Below are 16,089 nucleotides of genomic sequence, written 5' to 3' on the forward strand. Positions count from 1 at the left end.
TTTTGGGTCAAAGGACCATCGTCAGTGCCTCGCCTACTGACCGCCGTGAATAATGAAGCTTTACCCGCAAATGACAACACATAAATCCACATCACATACAGCGCCTACGGTCATATGTGATGTGGACTGACGTGATGAAGACTTACCTGCACATGACTGAAGTGAAATGATAAGACGAGACGCAAATCAAATTACGCAAAATGAAACGAGACTTAAGTCCACATCAAATACTACACTACACTACACCAGACATACACTATGGTCATATGTGATGTGGACTGACGTAATGAAGCTTTAACCGCAAATGATTAGATCTGATGATATAGCACTGACGATGGTCCTATGACCTAAATGTTTGCTGCTGCAATTTTCACTTTGATCCCTTGGAGCACTTTATGATCATGAAACAAATAAAATAAAAATAGCTTTTCTTTGTCTCCGTCTAAGGAGTTTGTGGAGGGAGTCTTTTTTTCTGCCAGTTTTGCTTTGTTTTTGAGACCAGCTACAGTCAGTAAATATTCCTCTTTTTCCTTTTAGTTTCCTACAATAAAAAAAAAAGAAAGAAATGTACAGAAATAAAACGTTATTTTTCAAAGGAACTTCATATATTTAAGGAAACACATGGAACCAAATGGACCCTTGTCCACTGTTTCCCAAGTTATGGGTCGGGACTCAATAAAGGGTCGTGGACACATTTTCTTGGGTCATGAGTAAATAACCCCCCCCCCTCCCCCAACCTGTTAATTAAGTATTCAATCAAAGCTTCCAGCAGGTGATTGGCCTGTGGATTACGGTTCATTGAACATTGTAATGTATTAAATACATTTGAAAATGACATTGGTTTGTTCTGAATGGAGCAGATATGACACATTGGAATATTGTTGATGTCCAAAAAACATAAAAAGTGAAAATAGCCGATCTACAAGATCAATGTCACAAAATACAGAAAAACATTCAAAATAATGTAATTTAAGAAAATGCTAAATAAGAAATTCCATAAAGAAAAGAAAATAATGAAAATCTACAAGAGTGAAGATCTACAAGCTCAAAATAATTTCATAAAGTAAATTAAAAAAAGAAAAGCAATTCCATAAAGTAGGTGAATCATTTGTTTAACATACAACGTACATTTAGTTGAAATCTAAACCAGTGGTTCTCCTCCTAAATATTTGGCAAAAACATTAAGATTTAATATAAAAAAGTTATACTAAATAAAGAATTTATACTAAGTTAGTACCAATGGATTGATTGGTCTTTAAAGCATGCTCTGAAAAGGCCCACCCATCTGTCCACTTAACACGGCTGCCATGTTAAGTGGTCAGATCCAGAATAAGGTTGAGAACCACTGATTTACACATTTCAAAGATCTACAACTACAGCAGAAATGAACATTTAAATAAAGATCTACAACTACGGCAGATGAAAACCTAACCCTATGGATTAAGTACATGAGCAACATGTAATTAAGTTTCACAATTAAGATTGACATTTTTAGAGGAACTTTATTTTAACACTTTTTTAAAGCTCTGTGGACATTGTTTTAATAAAAACCTGATAATGCTTTTAATCGGGTAAAAGACATATAGATCATATTTGTTATCAAAAAACAAAAATGTCCACAAAACTTACAAGTGTGAAATAAAATCTCGACTCCTCCAACCAATTTTATATTTTTGAAAATTGTAATAATGTAATCATTTACAGACCATAAATGGATAGGCATGTTAACATCTTATAAAAACCGGTTGAAGAAAAGACTCACTCCACAAAAACCTTATGGAAAACTCCTTAGACAAAGACTAAGTAAATATATACACATTTCAAAGATCTACAACATCAAAACATAACCCTATCGATTAACACTTAGTACATGAGCAAAATGTAGTTAAGTTTCACAATTAAGATTGTTTTTAAAGGGTTTAAAGGGTTATTTTATTCAACACTTTTTAAAGCTCTGTGGATTTTTTGTTTTACTTTTTTTTTTTAAATAACCTGATAATGCATTTAATCATCGGGTAAACAATACATCATATTTGTATCAAAAAAACAAAGCAAAAATATCCACAGAACTTACAAGTGTGAAATACAATCTTGACTCTTCCAAACAAAAACATTTAGAAATTTGTAATAATTTAATCATTTACAGACCATAAATGTGAAGCTGTGTTAACATCTTTATACAAAAGGAAAACCGGTTGAAGAAAAGACTCACTCCACAAAAACCTTAAGAAAAACCCCTTAGACAGAGACTAAAAAAATATATTAGTGTTTTATTTGTTCATGCTCATAAAGAGCTCCAAGTGCTAAAAGTGAAAAGTGCAGCAGCAAACGTTTGGGTCAAAGGACCATCGTCAGTGCCTCGCCTATTGATCGGCATGAATAATGAAGCTTTACCCACAAATGACAACACATAAGTCCACATCACATACTACACTACACTACACTACACTACGGTCATTATGTGATGTGGACTGACGTGATGAAGCTTTAATTGCAAATGATTACATCTGATGATATAGCACTGACGATGGTCCTACGACCTAAATGTGTGTTGCTGCACTTTTCATTTTGAGCACTTGGAGCACTTGATGAACATAGAAAAAATAAAATAAAAATATATGTTCTTAGTCTCTGTCTGAGGAGTTTTCCTCAAGGTTTTTATGGAGTGAGTCTTTATTTCTGCCAGTTTTCATTTGTTTTTGAGATCAGTCAGTAAATATTCATTTTTCCTTTTAGTATCCTACATTTGTTTTACATGAATAAAATAAAAATATTTAGAGTAGTAAAACGTCCTTATGTTTCAAAAGAACCCGATACATTTAAAAACAAAAATCAAAGAAATTCCATTTAAAATATTAAAATAAGAGTAATGAAAATAGCAGATCTACAAGCCGAGCTTGTAGATCTGCTATTCTCACTAGGTCCCAGGGAGACATCACATTTCTCTTTTGGGTCTCGAGCTAAAACGTTATGAAAATATTTACACTGAAATGTTTACATTACAGTGTGTTTTTGCCATTGCTTGTTTATTGATAATTTCAGATCCAGATTCAAACAGTGACTATTTTTCTTGGGGTCAAATAGTAAAATTAAAATGAATTAAAAGCACATATAAGCAGCAAGCAAAATAGAGCATATGCTATTTCGTGAAAACAACAAATCTAAGCAATAAATTAGAAACAAACAAAAAAAGAGGTTGTGAAAATAGATTTACATGCTCGTTGTGAGCTTGCAAATCTATTATCTTCACTAGTTTGGGTCCTGAGCTAAAAGGTTTGGGAACCTCTGTAGTGGCACAATGCCTGGTAGCTGTTAAATTAGAGCTTGCACATTTTGAATGACATCAGTTATGACTGTAATGTTTAGAATGCAATCACACAGTTATGACTAATGTTTATTTTATTTGCCAGCAGTTATACAGTCTACAGTGACTGAACTGCCTCTTACACAGTGTCACAGTGGCTGCTAGCTGATGCCTATGAGTTCAATTCAAAGTTTACAATTTAAATGGTGCATTTATCTATAGTACCTTTAACCAAAGCACTTTGTAATGTGCATTACATTCACCAACATACTTAGCAGGGGGAGAGATAGAGAGATGAGGGATAAAGAGACAGAGAGAGGGATAGATAGAGAGACCCGTATAATTTACATCATTTGTGAACGATTGACAAATCATACGAGGCGCATATGACGCAATGGCAGCAGCATTCTTTACTTCATGTTCTCTGCATCAGTCTCAGTCCAGCATCAGTCCATTTTCTTCATTATTCTCCTGCCAAATGACGAGCATTGTCCGCAAACAACGTGAAACGAAGTCCACATCACATACTGGTCATATGGTTGTATGTATCTTTATATTATATTATTATATTATTATTATTATTATTATGTGATGTGGATCGACGTGATGAAGCTTTACTCGCAAATGACGGCACAAATAACGAGTAACTATACGTGATGCACATGCCGACATCCGTCACACACCTTCACATCACATACTGGTCATATGTGATGTGATTTGGCGTGATTAAGCTTTAACGCAAATGACGCAACGCAAAATCAATTGTGCCAATATTTGTCAGCAATACAGCAACAGCATGAATGACATTAGTACACAACATACAACACTATGAATGACATTAGTAAACGACATACAACACTATGAATAACATTAATACACAACATAAAACACAAGCAACAGGAATAACCAAAGTCATTAACCCTTTAAGACCTGAAGCCGATTCTACATGTCTCCTAAATCCCAACAGTTTTCTGAAAAACATAATTTTCTATATCAGTGGTTCTCAAACTTTTTCATGTCAAGGACCCCCAAAATGATATGTATTTGGCCGTGGACACCCATCAAAATATTTTGTTCCAGGGACCCCCCCAGAAGCAAAGATTTGAGTTAAAAAATATTCGCTTTAAAAATATATATATTCAAAGATTTGCACACATTTTTAAAAAAAATCAAAAATAACAGATCTACAAGCTCATAGCGTGGCACTCGGTGCTGCGCTATGAGCTTGTATATCTGCTATTTTTGAATAGCCAAAGTGTAAAATAAAGCTTTTTAGCTCAAATCTAAAAATGACACAGTTCCAGGTCTTAATAGGTTAAATGCATATGATATGAATGATGGCCCTACATCTCTTCCTGTTCTGACCAACTGTAAACAACGGCGTGTACCTCGCCTAAAAGAAAAAAATTGCCGACCGATGTGAATGACGAGCTATCCGCAAATGTCGTGAAATAATCACAAAATCACATAAATCCACATCACATTAACTGACCAGTAATGTGATGTGGGCTGACGTGATTTACTCGCAAATAACCATAAACGGTACAACACCAATCATATTACGTGAAACAACACACGACGTAAAGGACGACATGCATCACATACCTCCACATATGTTCATATGTGACGTGGAGTAACGTGATGATGTTTTACCCGCATATGTTGTGAAATGACACAACACAACACATACATCACATCAATGCACATCACATGCGGCCCCCCTGTACGGTCATATGTGATGTGGGCTGACGTGATGAAGACTTACCTGCATATGACGGAAGCGACGTGAAATCAAATGTAATTTTTACCCGCATGTGTTGTGAAATGACAACACATACATCACATCAATCCACATCACATACTACACTACACTACACCATGGACTTATGTGATGTGGGCTGACGTGATGACTTACCTGGACACATGTGACGTGAAATCCTGAGACGCGACTCAAATCAAAACGCTGGCCGTGATCCAATAATAAAAAAACACTGGTCCAGTCCCTTCTTACTTATTCTTCACGAATGACGGGCATTGAACGCAAACGACGCAAACCGCTGGCCCGCCACCCGTTAAATGACGCAACGCAAGCGGCTCTAAGCGAATGACGCTGATAGTGCAAATTTTACAGTTAAAACTAAAAAAGGTTTACTTGATACTATGACAGGGCAAAAAAAAGCTATATTTTTAACTTTATCAAAAATAGATACATCGCAAATAGGTTTAACTATGTGAGTTTGCTATGTGACCAAGAGCCACATATACTATACCCTGTCACTATATTATACAACCTAGTATACATATACTGTACCCTGTCACTATATTATACAGCTTAGTGTGAGCCTACATATACTGTACCCTGTCATTACATAAACAGCCTAGTATACGTATGCTGTCAGTACTACAAATAGAACCAAATGGACCAATGACTGGTCCATTTGGTTCCATTTGTACACAAAAAACACACAAAGACACACTAGGGGGAAAAAAAGTAATAACTTTATTAAAGCAAATAATAAAGAGAAAAGAGGGAAAGTTAAAGTATGGAGGTCAGGTAGAAACCTTTTATGTCCAAAACTGTTACTTTTTAAAATGGACACAAAATAAACTGTGTTCCAATGGAGCCAATGTAATTACCATGATCTTTGCTTTGTGAGCTTGTAGATCGGCTGTTTGTACTGCTTTAGTGTGTGACACTGTAGTATGACCAAGTAAAGAAATGTATTTACAAAAAATAATGTTTAAATATGGAGATACAAGGTTTCTGCCCGACAACCAATGATAGACCGTGTCACTACTAGCACTTACCTTCAACAGCAGCCACGACTCAAACAGCAGCAAATGAAAAAAAAACACTAAGAAAAGCAAATGACACAACACATCATTTGCTTTCTCTATTAGTTTGCACAGACCTACAGCACAGATGGATGTAAACACAGTGTTAATGGGGCTACATGCTACCATAATGATACCAGACATAAATCACATAGCTCCACATCACATACATTTGTACACACAAACCACTAGTGAAGAACTAGTGCAATAGACAGGCAAGAAGAAAGAAATGTGTTTGTGAAAAGAAAGAAAGACAAAAACAAAAAATCGATCAAATAACTCAGACACAAAAGTGAATAAAAACAAATCATTTTGTTATTGCTTTATTAAAGCAAAGAATAGAGGAAAAGAGGAGAAGTTACGACCACATATGGTCGTATGTGATGTGGACCGACGTGACCAAAGCTTTAGCCGAACAATTACGTGAAACGATAAATACATCACATAAATGTGATTTGGACAGACATTTGTCATTTGTGGCAACGCAAATGACGTGAAACTATACAATAGACGACGCGAATGACAACATACATGGTATGGTAGCATGTAGCATGTAGCCCCCTTAACAAGCAGCAGCAGAAATAAAAAGGTTCCTACCTTCCTGCCATCTACAGACGTCTTCTTGTCAACTTCATGTTCTGTAAAGACACAAGAAAAAGAAAACAAAAGGTTGAGTCGTGCCGGCCCTACAGGGTGACATTTTGGAAGCCATAGTGACATGTCATAACCTAGTCACTGACAGGCTGTGTCACCATTATGACATTTTACTTCATTAATTGTCACAAATAATTGCAATTAATGATTCAATTGTGTTTGTTTGGCATTGAACATAAATAATATATTTTTGGCTGGCTTTTAAACTTCGTAAACAGGGCAGATATGACAAATAACTTAAATGAATGCCATAGTACCTGACTTGACTTTCTAATGTAAAAAAAAAAAGCGATCTACAAGCTCACAACGTGTCGCGATCACGGCACGGTGTGAGCTTGTAGATCGGCCATTTCCTCCATTTTATGAACTGGAAACTATGACGATTTTATGCAAAATAATTGCAATTACCTCAAATAATTTGCGATTATGTAACCGGAAGAGTGGGCACCTGGGAAAAGTGGGCACTTCAATGTGTAATTGGCCAAACAATACATTGAAGGGTACGTTTAGGTCTGATAATGATGTACAGTACACATTTTCACATCATGTATACTTTACATCACTGAAGACCATTTAGCAAATTCTTAATTTGTTTAACATTTGAGAAACAAAAATAGCCAATTTAACAAAGACGTGCCCACTATTCCTCTATCAAACACCATTTTCAAGTAAATACACAATGCTTAGCATTTAATCCAGTTTTAGAAACAACTAAACAGTGGCTCTCAAAGGTTTTCATATCAAGGACCCCAAATGAAAATACATTTGACCAAGGATTGGGCCTCTTCCGTACTTTCCTTCACAGGTGTTACAAATGATACTAATTAAGAGTGTACAGATGGAACCAAATGGACCCGTAATTTGTTTCCATTTGTACACTCGGAGTTAAAGGGATATTTCATTTAAAAAAAAAACTTTGGGTCATTTTATCGTCTACTCAGGCTTTTGTGAGCCCCCCAGACCGTTTTTAAGTTGCTTGATTCAGTATTTAGACATTTGATATTCATTTTATCAGACACGCGCCCTTGACACGGCTCCCTTATCAAACAAGCTGGTTGCTTGTTTCTCTCACAGAGTCTGGCAACACCGAGGACAAGCTTCACGCCGTTCTGCATGAACGGCAGCTCATAAGGGCATAGACGGATTAAAGTGGAAATGGGCCCTGTGCACAAAATCGCAACGGACCCCCCCTCCCCCCCCGCGCGCGCAGCGCGCGCGGATTTTTTTGCGGTTATTGCGGTTATATTGGCCGTTTTGGGGCGTTTTTTGGTTACTTTATTTCGGTTTTAGGGTTAGGGTTAGGGTATATATATATATATATTATATGTATTATATATATTTTTTAAAAGCCTATTAAATCCAAGGCCCCCCATTGGCTCAGGGCCCTGTGCATGTGCACACTTTGCCCAAGCCGTAATCCGTCCCTGCATAAGGGACATTCAGTGCATGTTTAAGTGTCAGTACACTGCAAAATGAGGATTAGTGGAAAAAAAACGAACTTTGGCGGTGCTAAAATCGGCGATTTTCATTTATACACATTACTCCATTAAGCCAGGGGAAGGGGTCTCCACAATGGACAACAGGGGCTTCTCTGGAAAAATTCAACGGCCCTTTGTATGTTGGTGAGTGATTAGCGACACATCAAAGCAAACATCTAAAATGACTGGAATTCTCCTTTAACCCTTTAAGACCGGGAACGTATCCGTGTCATTTTTAGATTTCTTAATAGGCTATAAAAAAAATTGCAGATCTACAAGCTCATAGCGCGGCACCGAGTGCCGCGCTATGAGCTTGTAGATCTGCAATTTTTTTGAAAGAAATTGTGAAAATGTGTGCAAATCTTTGAATATATATATATTTTTTAAGCAAACATTTGTAACTCAAATCTTTGCTTCTGGGGGGATTCTACAAATGTAGAAATCCTCAGACCCCTCAGACCCCCCATCTCAAAATATTTTGTTCCAGAAGCAAAGATTTTAGTAAGAATGTTAGTTAAAAAATATATAAATTCAATGATTTGCACAAATTCAAGATTTTCCCTTCTTCCTTTTGGACAGTTTTACTCCGGCGATTTCCGTACCCCAATATACACGCGCCCACGCTGGGCCCCGTGCGCGGCTGGGGTTGAGGGGGGCGTAGCCCCCCGAAACTCTAGTAGTTTATAGTGTTCAGGTGTGATCCAGGTACGTACCGTGTGGGGTCTCCCGCCGCGTGGTTGAAGATAGCTGGTATTAATAGAGCCGCGTAGGTTGTATGGCACCACGTCCCGAGCACCGTACGCCTTGTATCTCGACGGAGAACGTTCGTTGGCACCGTTATACGTTTCAGCTCTCGGGGCCTCGTTGCTGCGTCGACTCCATCGAGGTTCCGTCTTCAAGCCCCTTGTCCTGAGTTACAGACACTCTATTACCAGCTATCTCCTGATGACTCCATCCATCCAGGACCTTCACTGTAGAACTCATACAGCGAGTCAAACGCTGAGTCATAGCTAGAAGCCATGACTCAGCGTTTTTAACTCACTGTATGAAGTAGATTTAGTCCACTCTTTAGTCCACCTCATGATTAACCTGCAAGACACAGATATACACCAACATTACATTTAATATATTGTAGAATAATAATAAAAACAATAATAGAAAATAGAGCCACTATATTTCCACACTCACTGCAGAGGAACACACTGCATATTGTTGTTGCCGGCAGAAACCTCTCATCTCCTTATTTTAACTTTTTTTTGTAAATTAAATTCGTCATTCTAGTATGTCACACAAAAGTAGCAAAAATAGCTGATTTACAAGCTCAAAGCACACCGCGACGCGCTTTGAGCTTGTAGATCTGCTATTTTGGAATTGGAATCCTGAATTCTTTTTGGGTATTTTTTAATTGGAATCCTGAAGTTTTTTTATATTTAATTTCAAATGGATTTACTTATACTTAAGATAACTTTATGAACTTAAATACAAATACATTGGATATAAAGTCATTAAAGGAGTAGTTCACCCAAAAAATGACTTATTTTCTATCAATTACACACCCCATGAAGCCTTGAATTCATGGAGATGTCTTAGTTTTTGTCGCATTCCTAAGCCAATAATTTGATGATAATAATAAAGAACCTTATGTATCCGGTAGGAGACTCAAAGGAGACTCTTTGTGTCTCCTACCGGATAGACCGCTGGTAATCAAATTATTGTCTTAGGAATGCAACAAAAACAAAAAAATCTCCATGAATGCAAGGCTTCATGGGGTGTGTAATTGATAGAAAATAAGAATTGTTTTGGGTGAACTACTCCTTTAAACTGATAATATAGACTGAAGTAATTAAAGCGGGTCATGATTGCATGTGTGGAATTGTAACAGCTGAAATCAATAATATATCACTATTAACCTGCGGGCCGCATTAAGTGAAGGTGAGGGCCAGTGGTGGAAAAAGTACTCAAATTCTTTACTTAAGTAAAAGTACCAATACTGCAATATAAAACTATTCTGTTACAAGTAAAAGTCCAGAATTCAAATTTTACTTGAGTAAAAGTACAAAAGTATTGGCATCAAAATGTACTTAAAGTACCAAAAGTAAAAGTAGTGTACTAAATATTTGAAAATAGCCGATATACAAGCTCACAACGCGACGCGTTGTGAGCTTGTAGATCTGCTATTTTCAAATAGCCTAGGTATAAAATAGGTTTAAAGTGGTTAATGTATGTTTTATAATATAATCATTTATATATAAAACTATATAAAAGTAACTAGTAACTAAAGTTTTCAAGTAAATGTAGTGGAGTAAAAGTACAATATTTGCTTCTGAGATGTAGTGGAATAGAAGTAAAAGTATTGGAAATACTCAATTAAAGTACAAATACCTCAAAATTGTACTTAAGTATAGTACTTAAGTAAATGTACTTAGTTACTTTCCACCACTGGTGAGGGCCGCATGTGGCCCCCGGGCGGCCGGTTGCCCATGTATGCTATAGTGTTAAGTATACGTTTGTTGGTGTCGGGCAGAAACCTCTCGTCCTATTTGATCATACTGCAGCGTCACATAAAAGCATCAACAGTAGCAGATCTACAAGCTTGAAACGCACAAAGCAACATGTTTTGAGCTTGTAGATCTGCTACTTTTGCCATTTTTGAATCCTGAAAAGTAACAGTTTTGTGACATTCTGAGGTTTCCTCCCGATAGACGATATTATAGTTTCATCTTAGCATTAGATCAAGACTCACATTTCTTCTTATTGATTTTGATATCGATACTTAGTTTAGATTAATTATTCTCCTGCCCTGAGTGTCATTTATCTTATGTTACAACTTATAGCTCTGTTATCTCTCCTATCCTTAGGCTTTTACATTTGTTTTGTTCTAGATATTTTACGAATATTTTATGTGTAAAGTGCTGTACAAATAAAATGTCATTATTATTATTATTATTATTATGATGATCTCATCTATGACATTCTTGAACACTCTCCAAAAATAGTGTTTGTAGTTAGTTCCATGTTAAAGTCTCAAATATCTTGATAAATGTATATTACTCTAAATCATACATGGGCAACTGGCGGCCCGGGGGCCACATGCGGCCCCCACCTTCACTTAATGCGGCCCGCAGGTTAATATTGGAATAGTGATATATTATTGATTTCAGCTGTTATGATTCCTAACATGCAAACATGACCCGCTTTAATTACTTCAGTCTATATTAGTAGCTTAATGACTAGTATTTAAATTCTATAGTCTTTTTTATGTCTAACGTATTCGTATTTAAGTTCATAAAGCTAACATAAGTATAACTAAATGCATTTGAAATTAAATTAAAATGTAATACTTTTCAGGATTCGAATTCAAAAATAGCAAAAAAAAAAATTGGATTCCAAATCAAAAATAGCAAAAATAGCAGATCTACAAGCTCAAAACGCGTCGCGTTACGACGCGTTTTGAGCTTGTAGATCGGCTATTTTTGCTACTTTTGTGCGACAAAGAATGGCGAAGTAAGTACAGCATTCATTTAAGAAAAATACGGAGGTGTCTGCCCGACAGTATACAGTATAAGCAATGTGGCCCTCTGGAGTGAGTGTGGAAATATAGTGACCCTCTGCATCATCAAAGTTGCATCACCCCTGCTCTAAATATAAAGTGTTTATCCCAAAGCCACAGATGTTATCCCACCATACGGACCCTTTATGTTCAGTAATATTCCACATTATCCAATGAATAAATGGTTCAATCTGGTCTGTCTGAACATCACCATCCATCCATCCATATCTACGGTATTACACCCCATGTAATCCAGGAAATACAATGACGTTCATCCACAGACGGGATAAATCACTTTTTTATTAAACTATAATGAACATTAACTGAACATTAACACCCCGTATGTACGGATAACATCTGTGGCTTTAAGATAATCACTTCATATTTACAATGCATACATGAATGTAGACGCACGCGCCTTAAACACAGAACCACAAACTATTTGGTAAACTGGCGCAGCAGGTGAACGCAGGTATTACACTCCATGTAAATGTGGAAATAGAACGGCGTTCCGACACACACGGGATTAAAACACTTATTTATTCAACTTTACGCAATATTACGGAACACAACTGACCCGTATGGACGGGTAACATGCGTGGCTTTGGGTTTAAACACTTTATGTGTTGGTTTGGGTTCATTTATGGGGATTTATGAGTCGTTTAAAACGACCAACAAACATCAGACTCGATCACCATCAATAAAATCCCTGACCGTCTTGATCCAAGGCTTAAATAGATTACAAAACGCACATTAATGTATATATGGCGGGATTAGATCTACAAACCCCCTCACAGTGAGTGTGGTTTAAGGTTTAAACTTTAGGTGACAATTTAGTTCAGTGATCATTTGGAACAAATGTTTGTTTGATGATAGCCTTGGATCAAGACTATCAGAGATGTATTTGATCGATTTAGACATTTCATTTCAAGTCAGACTCTATAGAAATGACTAGTTTGATGCATTTTCTCCCTCAGTTATAAAATACAATATTTCACATATTTGTCCATGTTGGTGTCATAATTATTCACAGTCCTAGAACACCTTGAAAGCTTAAATAATAATGGTGTTAAATATTGGTGGATAAAAACGTGTCATGTTGATATAAATACCTTCTACAGAGGACCGTGGCGCTCTGCACCCACACCAAACAATTCAAAGCAAACGAGCGTCGGGCGCCTACGTGTGATTTAAACCCGTATTCACATCCGGTCTAAAGCCCCGCCTATTGGATCCGGTGTGTTGAGAAAGTTCACCTGACAGGGACGCAGCATTTCCGTTTCCGTTTCCAAACCGGATGTTCAACCTGCAGAGTGAATCGATCCCCAGACTGCTTTCAAGTCATCAACACTAAACCATCTACACCTGTGTGCAGTGGTGGAAAAAGTACTCAAATTCTTTACTTAAGTAAAAGTACCAATACTGCAATATAAAAATACTCTGTTACAAGTAAAAGTACAAAAGTATTGGCATCAAAATGTACTTAAAGTACCAAAAGTAAAAGTACAAAATATTTGAAAATAGCAGATCTACAAGCTCACAACGTGTTGCGATGCGACGCGTTGTGAGCTTGTAGATCTGCTATTTTCAAATAGCCTATGTATAAAATAGGGTTAAAGTGGTTAATGTATGTTTCATTATATCATAATTTATATTTGAAAAGTAACTAGTAACTAAAGTTTTCAAATAATTGTAGTGGAGTAAAAGTCAACATTTGCCTCTGAGATGTAGTGGAGTAGAAGTAAAAGTATTCGAAATTGGAAATACTCAAGTAAAGTAAAAAATACCACAAAATTTGACTTAAGAGTAGTACTTAAGTAAATGTACTTAGTTACTTTCCACCACTGCACTAAACCATCTACACCTGTGTGGAGTCAGAAAGCTCCACATTTTATACTTTGGCTTTTCAAAAAGATGTTTTTAATATTTTGGAAAATCTTGAAAATGTTTGGAAAAGTTTGAATAATGTTGAATTTCTTAACATAAATCTTCTCTTCCTGGGGTCCCTGGTACAACATATTTTCAGATGGGGGTCCGTGGCCAAATGCATACTGAAGTAAACTTTCAAACATAAACATGCTATTTCATCCTACTTGGTAAACATTGGACTGTGGTTGATTTTGGTCAAATAATATAAACCAGGGAGAGATGTCACTCGATTTTGTGTACTCAGCTGTGATGCAATCAGTCACACCCAGAAGTTCCTGCCCTTTTGTTCTGGAGCAGAAGGTACCAGTCTTAAGTGTGAACCCAAAACAAGTCAACAAGCCATTCTTGTGTACGAGGTCCCTATCTCCACTGTGGAGACCCTGGAAAGGAAAGTCAGTACCTGTCTCAGGAGATGGTTGGGGTTGCCCAGAAGCCTCAGCAACATCGTTAAGTGACTATGGCACCGCCTTGTAAACAAAATACTATGGTCACTACCGTAACAATACAGTCACTACCGAAACACCAGTTATGTTGTCAAAAATCAAAGATAGTGAGTTGTCAACCAATATTTTATGATAATGATTGGTTAGGTGTATGTGTTATGTCAACAATGAATGTTTAGCAAAAAGAGTTAAGTGACTATGGCACAGCCTTGTAAACAAAATACTATGGTCACTACCGTAACAATACCGTCACTACCGAAATAGTGCAGTCACAACCGAAACACCAGTTATTTTGTCAAAAATCAAAGATAGTGAGTTATCAACCAATATTTTATGATAATGATTGGTTAGGTGTTTTTGATTGATTGATGTACTTTATTTAGTAAGACATGAGAACAACAGTACATGGAAGTACAAATTCACAATACAAGGTCTACTAAACTGGAAGACTCATAAAAGCACAGAGCTTGTTTCAAATGAGTTCCCCATGCACACAAATCATGATGACATATAAGAGACAGACAGATATACACAACTACTATAGAATGTCATACAATCAGTTTACAGGTTACTGGTATGAAGAGTGAGAAATATGTACAAAAGGAGAAGGAGAGAGGGGGGGGGGGGGGGGTAGGGGGGTAGGTTAGGTTAGGACTTAGACAGGGGCCATTTTCCAATTGCAGCCTCCTGAAGGTGTATCTTTAGGGCTGTTTTGAAAGAGAGTAGGGTTTTACACTCCTTTACTCCTTTTGGTAGGGCGTTCCACATTTTTGATGAATAGCATGAGAACGAGTTACTTCCCTTTGTTGAGCCAAAAAAGGGTTGGACAAGGTTTGTGGAGCTGCCTCTGGTATTGTGATCGTGGACATCATTAACATTTTGGAAGTATTTTGACAAATACAGGGGGATCCCAATGTTGTGATATATCTTGAAGACCAGGCCCATAGCAAGTTGCTGTACTCTGTCCGCAACCCTAAGCCATCCAATCCTATCAAAATGATCAGGGGTTAGATGGATTTTGTAGTTGAGGCCAAGAAGTAGCCTTACAAGTTTGTTTTGGGATGTTTGGAGCCTTGTTTTTAAGGCCTTGGTGGTGTTGTGATACCATGAAGTACATGCATAATCGTAATGACCTTGTATGAGGGCCACTGCAAGAGTCTTCAGAGTCTTCTTACTGACTTTACGATCAATACTCCGCAAATAGCGTGTTTTTTTGTGGACCGTTTTGATCGTTTTTTCAGCATTTTTGTCACCAGAGAGGTCAGCCTCCAAGATAGAGCCCAGGTAGGTAATTTTGTTTTTTCTTTTGATGATATCATCACCCGCTTTGATCGTGAAGCTCTCTGCCTTTCTGAGGTTAGGAGTGGACCCAAAGAGGATGCATTCCGTTTTGCCCAGGTGTAATGAGAGCTTGTTGTCGGAGAGCCAGATGCAGATCTTGTTGAGTTCAGAGCTGAGAGTTTTCTCAACCTGCAGCCTGTCCCTGTCCGAGACTAGCAGGGCCGAGTCATCTGCGAACAGGAACAGGTTGCAGTCGCAGGCTGACGACATGTCATTCACATATATCAGGAACAGTAAGGGTCCTAGTATACTTCCTTGGGGAACACCACAAGTCACTGGGAGGGGGGGGGACTGGGTGCCGTTTACTTCCACCACTTGCTCCCTCCCTTCCAGGTAGGATCTCATCCAGTTCACTGACGTGTCATCAAAACCTATTGCTCTGAGCTTATTGATCATAATCGGGTGATTAACGGTGTCAAAAGCCTTCTGGAGGTCCAGCATGACCATGCCGCAATATTTGCCCTTTTCAATCTCTTGTTTGATAGAGTCGTTCAAATAGAGAAGGCATGTGTCAGTGGAGTGGTTTGTTCTGAAGCCAGATTGGAATTTGTAGAT

Source organism: Gymnoscopelus microlampas (genome assembly GCF_963454915.1).
Source record: "Gymnoscopelus microlampas genome assembly, chromosome: 1".
Taxonomy (NCBI): Eukaryota; Metazoa; Chordata; class Actinopteri; order Myctophiformes; family Myctophidae; genus Gymnoscopelus; species Gymnoscopelus microlampas.